The following is a 13,046-nucleotide window of genomic DNA, read 5'->3' on the forward strand; positions in this document are numbered from 1 at the left end:
TTGCTCTCTGGAGTCAGGGGAAGGAGTCAGTGTTTTACTCAGTCTTTACTCCGCTGCTGTTAAGCTCTACCCACTGAATGAGTCCAATTAGTAATTATCAGTATATGACAGCTGTTATTTCAAGTCCTGGCAACATCTGCATTTAGAGAACATCTGTTTTTTCTGTGAAGCTGTAAGTGCTATAGTTAACATATTGGTATTTAATGTTTTTGGTGTTTTTTTTTTTTTTTTTTAAATCTTCAGCCTGTTCTGTATTACCATGCTAGCAGAACACATGAAAACGAAACTTAGCAGTTCAAAATTACTATAAATTAATGAACTTCTCCTTTCTATGTTTGTCACCAGCCTCAGAGCCCTGCCTCATACTGCTTCATCATACTAACTCAAAATAAACCAAATAGAGGTTGCAACATCTTAGCGCATTTCACATAAGGATACTCCTGGCACTTGCTGAAAAACATCTATTTTAATGGGACTTGAGGGGGTAAACAATTTCTCTTGCTGTTGGGAGGAGGTGCCTGTATCAATAGCAACTGAAGCATCTCTACAAGAGAAAAGGACGAAACCTCCTGAGAGAGAGATGCTATTGAGTTGTTGAGGCTTTCATATCTCAGGGCATCTTCTATTTTATTTATAGCTCCTCTGTGACTAAATATTATTTTTCAATTACTATATTGTGTTTTTTTCAGTTGGGCTTCTTGTCCTTTCTTCGAAGCAACGTGACCACATAGTAAACTGTTTTTGAGGAGTGTTTGCTGTTTGAGGTTACAAGATGAAACCACAGAGTTCCTTATCTTGTCTTTCTGCATCTGTTTTTACATGAGCTAGCAGAGCAAAAGAGCAAAGCAATAACAACCGAAAACTCCTTTTTCCCCTCTCCCCACCCATATTTTTGAAGCCATAGGAGGAGTCCCCTGTAGGATCCAGCTGCTGGCTCTCTTTGGTTTTTTTGTCTGCAGACCAGGTAGGAACATGCTTCCAAAGGGTGGGCAGCAAGGGAAAGCAGGAGGAGGCTGAGCTGGAAGGTAGAAAGCAGTCACCAGCCTGGCATGGCTTTCCTTGAAATTTGTGTTTGTGCCTGAGGAAACAGCTCTGGAAACAGCAATAAAGTTTGTTTTGCTACCTTTCTTTCCCTAAGTTTTGATATTTAATGGCTGGTAAGTCTTGATGGAAAACATGTCTGGACATGAAAGCTGTGGGAGTTTTGCTCGGTACTTGGGATATTGGGCAGTGGGGGTGGGGGGAGTTGGCAGGGTCTGTTCTTTTGCGGGTTGGCATCTGGTGTTGGGAGGGCAGTGACTGTCACTGCTTTCATCTGGAATAGCTTTAATCACTCCCAAGGGATGACTTTTGGGTGAGCCCAGGTGACAAAATCTGCTCCTGTGTTTCTAGTTTTAGGTTACAAGCTTGTTAGAGATTTCTAACCGGGATGAGCTGAGCCAGCTCTTCAGGCAGGAATGTGGGGTTCAGGACTGGACCATCTGGTGCCTGAGCTGTGCTGTGCTCTGCTGGTACCTAGAGGCCTTTCCAACCCACTCAAGCTTCCACAAACCTTGAAGGGCTTTTGAAGGCATTTGTTTCATATGTTCCAGTGATCACACTGGATGCATGCAACATAATGGTTCTATGCAAGCGTGGTGGTACAAATCACTGTGTAAGACCATCTCCCTGCAAGGGTTCAGCAAAGTCTGGCCAAGCTGGGATTGGTACTTAGTCCTGAGCTTTAAGAACAGCCATACTTGGACTGTTGTGGCTTTTTGATCCTGTGACCTTGAACTAAGAGGGAAAAGCTTTAAAAAAAATTATAAACGGCTTCTTAGACATATGTCTTATATTATAAATTATCTCCAAACCATTGTTCCATGTCACAGTGATGTGCCCAGGCATTTCAAGGATCCTTGGGCAGACAGCACAAAGCTGCCTCCTGTGCTCCCTCTCTGCATGTTCATCACACTGAACTAGCCCTGTAGGAACACAAAATCTGCCCCAGAGCACCTGGAGCACTGGGATACCAAGGAGGAGGAGGAGGCAGTGGAGGAAGCAGTGAGCACAGGAGCTCAAGCATGTTCTGACCAAGACCAAGTCAACAGCACATATCTGACTAGGTAACCTCATCTATTAAAGCTCATGGCTGGATTTGGGAGACAACACAATTTTTCTAGCAGTAAATGACCTCCTCAATCAACAGATTGATTTCTGAGCAAAAACATTTCCAGTATCGAACTCTGAGGAACATTCATTATTTGCATACAGCCTCCAGCAAATCACATGGAAATTTTGCCTGAAAAACAGAATTAGTGTCATTATCTGGAAACCCATCTTGAAAACACAGTGCTGACAATGACATAGGTTTAGTGCTATCTCTCAGAAACTCTGACTTTGCTCTTGAATAAGATGGCTGGGAGAGCTGTGTTTAGACAAACATTTCCTGCTGGCAGAAGCCATTTCTGAACCACTTGCCAAGCTCCATGTATGTCCAGGAAGTTTCACCCCAGTGGGTGACTTCTCACTGCTCAGTCCTTATCTCAAAGGCTAAACTGAACCCTGCTCCTCCTTCAGCTTCAGGCCATTGCTCCTAACCTGCCACCTTCAAGAGCAGAGCCACAGCTTGCTTTTGCTTCTGTTGGTATATCTCACTGAAAGCTCTGTCCCATCCTCTTCCTGCTCCCTTCTTCCCAGAGAGGATCCTAAGTGACCCCAGAAGTTACATGCAGTAGTTACAGACCTGTATTTTCTTTTATGTATTAGAGTACTTGTATGCCTTTTCTAAATACCAAAGGTGAAAAACACTAACTGCATCTCAGATTGGCCACTACAGATTCATTAACCTCATGGCTTTTACCTATAAACCCTTTTTCATAGAATGATAAATGGTTTGGACTGGAAGGGACTTTAAAGATCACCTGGTTCCAGCTTCCCTGCCACGGGCAGGGACACCTTCCACTAGACCAGGTTGCCCTAAGCCTCATCCAGGCTGGCCATGAACACTTCCCAGGATGAGGCATCCACAGCTTCTCTGGGCAACCTGTGCCAGTGTTTCACCACCCTCACAGTAAAGAATTTCTTCCTAATACTTAAAATAAACCCACCCTCCTTCAGTTTAAAGCCTTTGGCCCTTGTCCTATAACTACATACCCTTGTAAAAAAATTCCTCTCCAACTGTCTTGTAGCTTTCTTTTCCTACAGGACCAGCCATAAGTTCTCTTCCCAGTGCTTTTTTTCCACAACACCACGGCATTTAACCTAACATCCTCTTTGCTGGTAACTGCTCCCCATCCCATCTCCCTGCAGTGGGGTTTACAGCTCCAGGGTCTCATCTAGCATGGGTTTGTTACAACCAGACCCAAAAGGCAAGGTTAACACATTTTCTTGTTAATAGGTCTCTTGGGGTAGATTAGAGTGGAAGGATAGTGGATGATCAGTGTTTGTAAAGATATATATACATACATACATACATACATACATACATACATATATATATATACATATATACACGTTGGGTTTATTTTAGAAAAATTTTTTGCAATGGAAAACAGGTATGTAGCTGTTTTGGTTATTATTATCTATAGCAACATGGCAATATGAAAGTTTAAAAATATCATGCACTTAAGAAAATTATAAGGGAAAAAAAAGCAAGATAAAGAAAATGTAAGAGTAGAAACATATCACCGCCCATGGATCTCATGGCAAGACTTGATTGTTGCAATTTAGTGTCCCTGGGTCAAAGTGATGATCGCAATCTTGATCTGTTGGTGTGGGGAAAAAAGTTTGTTTAACACAAAGTCCGGTGGGTTCAAACACACTCATGCCCAGGTACCTCCCCTGGGAGAGGAAAGGGCCTTTCAGTCCTCTGGTGGAAGCCTCAGAAATAAGTCTGGGCGCTCTTTGGGGGTCTTTGATGGTTTATGACACCTTCTAAAATGTGACAGCTGCCTCTCACATCAGCACCCTTGAGCCAGGAATGCCCCATCAGGAGAGATGAAAACCCTCAGGACCTTTCCCAGAGGAAGGCATGGGGGAGTTTTACAGTTGAGTGAGTTATGTAAGAGAGGACAATTGGATCTGCTTCTTATCAGCCTCAAAGCCTCTTTGTAGCCTCCGGTGGTGATTGTTCAGCCCCTCTGTCTTATGCAGACCAGAGGTTTGCCATTACACACCCAAAAACTCACCTCTTTCTTCCCCCGGGGAGATGCAAAGCACCCTGCCGCCTCCCCAAACGGGCGATTGTTTTGAGTCATTAACCATTAACATTTCAGTCTTCTCACAGGGTTGTTTGACTGCAGGATTTGATGGCATTGCCTTCCCACCAGACACGACTGGTAACCTCCTCCTGTGGACACTCTTGACTCACCCTGTCACACCTGAAAGGCATCTTCTTCAAAACTGCTTCATCTCCTAGACTGAGAAAGGCATGATATCTCTTGGGCACGAGAATGCAATGTCAATCTTTCCCACTTCCTTCATTAATTTGCTAGTAGAAGCCACCAGCACCCAGGGCAGGTGCTGCTTGGCTGGGGCTGCAGGGGGATGGGAGACCAAAGGTGTGGTGATGATGATGGTGATGATGTGAATGGACTGCAAGTGTCCCTCCTCCGAGGCATCCTGGTGTGCAGCCTCCCTGCCTGAGCACCATCCCAGGCTCTGCTGCAGGTCCAGTGTGAGGGCAATTTATCTCATCCAGAGGCAACGTAATCGGATTTGGAGGGAAGTGTCTCCTTCTTCCCACCAGCTATCGAGGCAGTGGGGTGACCTGCTCAGCTCTAGACAATTGTTAAATATCTACAGCTAGAACCTGTATGTCCTGCTCAGGGTTAAATTAGGGTTTGCAAAGTGCCCGGGAATGAAAGGCATTCTGAGGAAGTGCAATGTCTCCGGTGCTGAAGGTGTTCTCCTTTGCCTGCACACGCAGCAGTGAGGGGCTGAAGCACTGGAATTAGTTGAGGAGCCCAGTGGCTTCTCTCTTTCCTATTTTTTTTTTGTTTGGTTTGGTTTCCCCAGATTCCCCTGCTGCACAAAGGGAGGGATTGACAGATCTTGCAGGAGGCAAACCAAGCAGCTAGCACCCACTCTTCTCCCTGCTTCACCCTGAGTGGTTGGGGGCAGAGCTGACACAATTGCTTTTGCCAGTCCCAGGGGACATTTCCCCATCTAACCCCATCCACATCCCTGCTGTGCCTCTCCAAGAGCGTCCAAAATCCGGTGCTGGTGCCAGCCCCACGTGCAGAGGTGAGCTCAGCACTCTGGCCTTGCTGGAGGTAGCAAGCATCCCTCCATGTGCCCTCTTTGCCTTGGCCCATCTCCCTCCCTTTCTCTGCTTTATTTCCTGTGACAAATTTGCTGTGCCGGGTCTGTGGAAAGCAGCTGGAAGAGTTTCATGCCGGTACTGTTTTCCTCCTTTATGCTGCTCAGCAGGCTTGGATCCATTCAAATCTCCCTTTCTTTTCTTCATTTTTTCATCTTTTCACTGCAGCTTCCTACAATTTCAGTTTTTTGGCCGACTCGAGGATTGAAATCTGTCTTTCCTCTTCCCTGTGCTTCCTCCTGCAGTAACCCTTCATGTGCCATGGCCTTGCTTTCCACAGGCACATGGAGGTCTGCTATGAATAGCAGAGTGGAAAGCTGCTGACACCCAACAGAGCCACATATAGGAAATCTCATGGTGGAACATTTTCAGGACACACTGCAAGCTGTGCTGGCTCCATCCTGCAGACAGGTAAGGCAGGTAGATGCCCAGAATCTTGGCACACAGGAGGATTGCAGGCTCAGGCCCTCAAGGAGAGTCAGGAAGCACAGCCATTCCATGTCACAGCTGCCTCTCCTGACGCACAGCTGTGCCTCAGGCTTGGACATCTCCAGTCTTGATGGCACAAATGCAAACACATTTCTGGCCACCTCCTGTCTTCGAGGACTTGCCACAGTCTGATGCAGGAATGCCAGCAGTCAGCTGCTCTTCCATTTGGCAGATGCCTGTGCAGCTGGAATTGTGCTAGGACACCAGTGGGATGTCCCACCACCAGCCAGCCATGCTGCTGCCAGCTGCAAGCTCAGCTGTTGCTATATGGTTGGACTAGGTGATCTTTTCCATCCTAAAAGATCCTACAATCAGCAGTGATGGCTTCACATTATTGGATAACAGTTAAAGCAGGGCAGGATGAGCTATCAGAGGGGAGTGGAACCCTCACTGGGCTTCTACCAACCTACCTAACTGCAAGGACCTGCAATAGAAAAGGACATTTTCACTTTATACTGATTTAAATCATATTGGTAAGCCAGCCTGGAGCTGGTCTGATTTCCCTCTGCTCTTGCCAGGGGGCATTTGTGTGATCACTGTGTGTGTGCTTATTTTTGGATGCTGTTCACTGCATGCACACTATCATATGGTTCTGTTTGATGCTGTAATAATAATAACAATAATGATAATAATAAAAACAATAACAATAATAGAAGTTATTGTTATATGCTTACACATATGGTGTAGTGCTGGCACCCAGTTCCCAAATAGCTGGGGTCAGACGTGGAGCTCAGCACACTGTTTCCTGGAACAGATCCCCAAGTACCACAGATAACTGTCTCAAGTTTGTGCTCCAGATCAGGCAGCTCTTTTGGGTTTTATTTTTGTTTAAGAAACTTATCTGCCAAAAATAGGCTCTTGCTGATCTGGAATTTTTTTTTTTTTGGACATTAAACAAGCCAATGGCAACAACGCAGGAGTCATCATTGTCACATGGGTCAACCTCATCTCTCTTTTTAAACAGGTCAAACTCTCTTTTTAAGTCAGGCATTTCCAGCCTCACAGCCCTGCCAGCTCCATGCTCCCATCCCAGCAGCAGAGCACAGGGCAGACTCAGAGCCTGGCAAACCCAGCCTACTCAAAAGCAAACGGTATAGGAAAAGCCCTCACCAAAAAAAAGTCACTCTTAAGAAATGCTCTTTCCTGCTTTTTATCTGTGGTTTAGGGTTTTTTCAATACAATTTCATGGTATTTCATTTGTCCTGCATATTATATAGGAATATCTTATTTTTTTATTCTGTTTCATTTTAAAACTATTAAAACCATCTGCCACTTAGTAAACACTAACATATTTTCTTTTCTAGATCAAAGTGTCTCCTGTCTGTGTTATAATGGAAGTTTGACATTATTTTTTTTACAAGACAGGCAGGAGACACTTTGATCAGGTGCCAAACTGTTTCACTACAACAAACAGGCAACACTCTGAGCTAGAAATGATAAGATGTTTTTATGCGCTGTGATGATTTCATGACATGTCAGCCGTGATGTTCAAAAAACCCTACAGAACATACAACTTTAAAAATATCATGGCGAAATTCCAGACTCTTTAAAATGAACAATTTATTAATTGAAAGCATTCCTCTTACATATTTCCCCTACAGATACATGACCATTTTGTAGTATTTTTGGCTATTTTCTGTAATCCTTTTAATTTCGATCAGTATCTTCTGTCAAAAATACTTCATTGAAAAAATTCTGATGGAAAGCTTTTTTTGAAAGTCTTTGTATAGACAAAAGATTATTGTCCTTGTCAAAGAACAAAGGAATCACCTGCTAGCTCTTTTGTCATCCCTAAATAAATTAATTGCTGAAGATGATTTCATCCATGTTTCTCAAATGCACTGTTCCCCACCACTCCCACCAGCCCCCCATTCATGTTTGCCTTTTATCCTGGTATGCTCCTGAGGACAACTCCACAGAGAGCCCATGGCTTTCCAGTAACATAAATACTGCAGCTAAACACTGTGGGGAAACAAACAAGCAAACACACACACACACACACACACACATGGACATTGTAATTTCTGTCTTAATTTGCATTCTGAAGATGAGCTCTTCCATGAGCCAAGCACATGGACACCACAGACAGGCTGGGTGTGAGTGTGCAGCCTCTGAACATGGGAGCTGCAGGTGGAGCAGGTAAAGACAACCAGCCTCTCTTCCTCTCCCTAAAAGCAGATTTTCTCTGCTTTCACAGCAGAAGCTATTCCAGCTTTCCATGTGGACAGACACAGCTGAGGAAGGGTTGGTTATCTCCCACGGACACGGCAGCTGGAGGAGGTGTCTGCAATCCAGGATAACTGGTAGTAGAAGGGAAGCAGCATGCCATAGGTCCCACCAGTGGGAAATGATGGGCATTCCTCACCTGCAACTTGTAATTTATCTCGCTCTTAAAAGGGTGAGAAACTTCACAGGCCCGGAAAAAAGTTGCATCAAAGAAAACTCGGTTTGGATATTAGGAAAAAGCCCCAAACAACATTACCAAAACTGGAAGAGATTGCCCAGAAGGGCGGTGGATTTTTTGTCCTTGGAGGTTTCCAAAACTCAGCTGGACACTGCCCTGAGTGACTGCTCCAATGCCAAAATTAGCCCTGCTTTGAGTGAAAAGTTGGAGCACATGAGCTCCACAGATCCTTTAAAGATTCAGTCATTCTGCATCTTTGTCACCGTGTCCCTGCAAGGACGTGATGAATCCCAGGTCAGGAGATAACAAGTCTCAGGTTTTCCCAAACTTGATCTCACATCTTTACCTGCAGCAGCAATGGCATCTGCTGTGGTGGTGCAGGTTGTCATCTTCCATTCCAGACACGTGCCATCAGAGGCACAGCACCCAACCCTTCTAGGAGCAAGTCCTTGCCTTCCCAAATAACCACAGTTCAAGCATGCATTCGAACTGGTCTGGGGTTGAAGGACTCATATCACACCACCCAAGGGCAGGAGGAGACCCAAGGCAGCACCAGTCTGGGGGCATTTTGGCACAGGGAATTGTTTGTCCAACACAGCCACATGCTGGTCTGGTGTCAACACACAAAGCATGTCTAGGTGCAGCCCAAGCCACTGCACACTGGGGTTCTGTGTCAGTATGTGCAGCACAAACAGGCACCAAGCACGGGTCACTTCATGTTTGGGTCTGCTTTCATCCCCTGATGCTTTGGGTCAGCAGGTGTCACTGCCTGGAAAATGACTTCCCAGCATCAGTGGGACAAAGGCTGCTCAAGAAACAATTAAGCCTTAGATCATCCTTTCCTCTTTGAAAAGTGGGTTGTTCGGAAGCAAAAGCCATAGGATTGTGTACACTTGTCATTTCAACCCAACAGTAAGTATTTTAATGTGCAATAAGTCATTATTCACAGCATCAAAGAATATGCTGAGCTGGAAGGGACCTACAAGGACCATTGAGTGCAGCTCCTGGCCCTGCACAGGGCATCCCCAAGAGTCACACCATGTGTCTGAGAGCATTGTGCAAATGCTTGTTGAGCTCTGTCAGGCTGGTGCTGTGACCACTTCATGGGGAGCCTGTTCAGTGCCCAACCACCCACTGATGGAAGAACCTTTTCCTGATATCCAACCTAAACCTCCCTGGCACAACCTCAGGCCATTCCCTTGGGTCCTGTCACTGTCACCACAGAGAAGAGATCTTCCTCTTCCCCTCCTGAGGAAACTGTAACTGAAGTGGGGTCTCCCCTCAGTCTCCTCCAGGGTGAACAGACCAAGCCACCTCAGCTACTCCTCATACAGCTTTCCCTCCAGGCCCTTAAATTCAGAGCCTGGGAGACTAGAGGTTTGGGTTGGGCATTGCAAACCAACCAGCAGCAATGCTATTATTCTACAATTCTAGTTTTTCAAACAACTCTCCTGTTCTTTGCTATGCTCCTCATGGAGTGCTGAAAGGATGACATGTAGGGGGCTAGAGATGGGACTGTGACTCAGCTGGTTATTTTTGCTGGAAATGGCTGTAGCTATTTTTTGGTCTAGTTGACTTAGCCATCAGTTTCTGGAAAACAGAAAAGTCAGTGCTTTCTCTTGACCCTTCAAAAGACAACCTAAGCTTTAGGAAACCCGTTGTTGGAGAGTTCTGGATGCACAGCCCTGCCCTCACTGTTGGGGCCAGTGGGAGGAAGCACTGCTGGCTGTAGGGTGGCTGTAGGGTGGCTGTGCCCCTGGGCACCGAAGGGCACCAGTCCTGCTGCCTGGGCACAGCCTGGAGAGCTCCAGGGAAGCAAACTTCTACAAAGCAGTTGGTGCCAAACACTGCCCAGGCTGTAGAGCTATAATGAAAGCACTCCAGAGTGTTTTGTCCATTTTGCTCCAGAAAGAACACCACTGCCTCTTAACTGAATGCTACTTTCAAGAGGCTCAGAAGAGCTGTAGCATTGTATAACCCAAATCTGAACACTGTTTCTCCTCACCCATCTGCACAGCTGAAACAGAGTGGTCCTTTGCCTTCTCCATTTTTGTAAACAAGGCTGCAACCTTTATTCCTGCCTTGAGGAACAGATTGAATTGCTTTTGATGATCCAGAACAATGTCATCCTTTATTCCCTCTTCAAAAGCAATTAGTGTTTCAGCTTGATTATTTGCAGATAACATGAGTCACCAGATAAAACACTTCAAATACAAAATGCTCCTTGGGAGGGAAATAGATAAATGGTATTTAAGATTAAAAATCCAGCATATGCTTAAATATCATGAAACTGTCACACATCAAGAAAAAAAAAAAATCAGCCCCACTTTGTGAAGCAGAAAGATTGATTCTGTGTTTGTTTAACCCCAAACCCTTAATTAATTTTTTGCAGGATCAGGGCACCATGACACCAAAGGCAGATGGTGTCACTGTCAGAGCACAAAAACAAGTTTGCTCCAACAAGATTTCAGAGTTGTCAAACTAGCCAGAATTTCAGGCCAAATACGTCATTTAATATTAAAAAATAATTTTTTTTCCTCTTATTTCTTTTCTGATTTCTAGCTTGGTGTATTGCAGCTCGTTGATATTTTCAGCTCTTTTACCCAGAAACCCAAGGCTAGAAGCTGACTCATTCTTAATAGAAGGTACAAGTCTCACAGGAGCAGCATTATTTCAGGAGCTCACATTTTAATGGGAACATCAAATCTATCTGGCATTGTGATAAGGTCATCAGAAATTAGCAATACTGAAGGTTTATCCTGGGTTTGCTTCTAACATAGATGACAGCTGATATATCCTCTCTGTACTGATGCTGCCAAGTAACCTCACTGGCAAACTTTGAGGTTAAGTATAGAAATGGAGTTTTGTGAAAATTTAGACCAAAAATAAAGGTTACTTTTCTCTCTTTCTAAAGAGAAGATTAATGTCTGAGAGTTTTCATATACAACATCTCAAAAGGGTGTACGTGTTTCCATTTCAACCTTTCCCTGGCTTGGTTGGTCTTCAGGGAGCTGAAACAGCAATGAACTGCCAGCCTTGGCTGGAAGAATTCTTTCTTCCCCCTGGGATGAATGTCACTGTGTGCAGAATTGCTGTTGCCTTCTACAAAGTGGTTTATAGTTACTTTTTTTTTTAGCATTGATACAAGTTTTTTCCTCTCTAAATTACTAATAAGTGTTACCTATACTTTCACATCCCCAAAAGGAAACCTTTTGAAATAAAGGGGTGTTTGCCACCGAAGCAGAGTGGTGAAATGCAAACAGAATTGTGGTACAAGCTAATTTCACCTCCAGATTGCCTACGAGCAGCCATGCTGAGATGAAATAAGAAAATTCACAGGGAATGGAAGTGTTTTCCCCTGGGCTGCAGGGGTGCAGCTCTCTCCTCACCCCTGGCTGGAGCTCCTCGAGGGAAGGGAGGGACGGCAATGACCAGCTGAAAGTTCCCATGTCACCTGTCTTACAGACCCTCCACCTCCTGACCCAAGGGGCTCAGCATGGATGGCCTGGGGGGTCTGGGCACACACATCTGTTCTGCCAAAAACCACATTGTCCAGGAGCAAGTTAAAACACTGCAGGCATTGAGGATGCTCCAGTAGAAAAGTAGTCCAAACCTCCTCACTGTCAACTCTTTAAAACAGATAGGGACCTGTGCTAGACTTTCCTTCACCTGTGAGATTTCACTTCATTTATTAAGAATATACCAAGAACAACAATACTGTGAAAGGCAGATGGAAAAAGCCCATGGCTGCAGGCTTCTCACCAAGGCTTTGCTAAACCTATACTGAGGGATACAGACAGGTACACCACTCCAACCCATCTGCTACACTCAGCTGCATTGTTCTCACCCCCATCTGATTTTCTCCCATCCCATTCAGTTTTCCCCTCTATCAACTGGAGGGCACTTCTCCCTGAAGACAGGGCAGCTTGCAGTGAGCTGCAAGCCACATCCACTCCCCATGCTCACCCTTTTCATTTCTCCTCAGATCTTGGGTTTTCATCAACTGCATCTTTTTGACAAAGAAGCCCACACAAACCTCCCTTCTGGCTTCTCTCACTTGTGATTTTGCAAGCCTTTATAATCACTTCTTGCAAATGCTCTAAGCACTTTGTAACATCTTTCTGGGGCATTTATAAACAAGGTTGTGGTTCCTTTCAGGGACCAGCCTGACATCACTTAGAGACCACATTTACCTCTAGAGTCATGGAAGTATTTCCAAAGAGCTGTTCCTTGCAGGGGTTTGGTGGTCTGCCCTGCCCAGGTGTTTGATCCTCATCTAAGTCACCTCACAGGGTCACTGCAAGCAGGACTGGTGGCCCTGGAGCAGCTGGCACCAGGGAATGTGCCACTTACAGCACCAGAGAGTGAAGTAAGTCAGTGAAAAAGTCCAACTTCTTCTGGTATTGACATTCCTACAAATTGATCATGCTTTCAGGTCTATGCAAAACATGCAGTAAGTTACCCCTGGAGCACCTTTGGAACTCCTCAGCATGCTACCTCCCCTGGCAGAAAGATTCTACTCTGCAGCAACCACTATCTCTACATTATAAAGCAGGTTTCATGGCTCCTCAGTGGTGCCAAGTTTCCAGCTTCTCTCTGGTTTTGCAAGGAAGAGGAAATGAGCTCCTACGAGCTTCCTGTAAGGAATAAGTCCTCATTTCAAGCACCTGTAAGCGGGGCCAGCAGGGCAGGAGGCAGGACAGGGTGCAAAGCACTGCAGGCTGCAGCCCCAGTGAGCCCATGGAGGGCACTCTGTCCTGGCAGCAGCCGGTTTCACAGAGATCATGAGTTTAAGCACAGAGTTAATTGAATTGCAGATGTCTTTTCTGATGGCTATCTGCTAGCAAAGCT

General features: G+C 45.3%; 1 long non-coding RNA gene across 1 annotated transcript; it reads left to right on the forward strand.

Moving 5' to 3' along the window:
• The first annotated feature begins 832 nt into the window (after nucleotides 1-832).
• LOC146444704 (uncharacterized) lies at nucleotides 833-11,113 on the forward strand. The gene is made up of 2 exons (XR_014851858.1): nucleotides 833-5,713; nucleotides 10,758-11,113. It is a non-coding gene; the product is annotated as an uncharacterized LOC146444704 (long non-coding RNA).
• The last annotated feature ends 1,933 nt before the right edge of the window (nucleotides 11,114-13,046 follow it).

Source organism: Lichenostomus cassidix, chromosome 1 (genome assembly GCF_008360975.1).
Source record: "Lichenostomus cassidix isolate B80296 chromosome 1, HeHo_3.0, whole genome shotgun sequence".
In the NCBI taxonomy this organism is placed as follows: Eukaryota; Metazoa; Chordata; class Aves; order Passeriformes; family Meliphagidae; genus Lichenostomus; species Lichenostomus cassidix.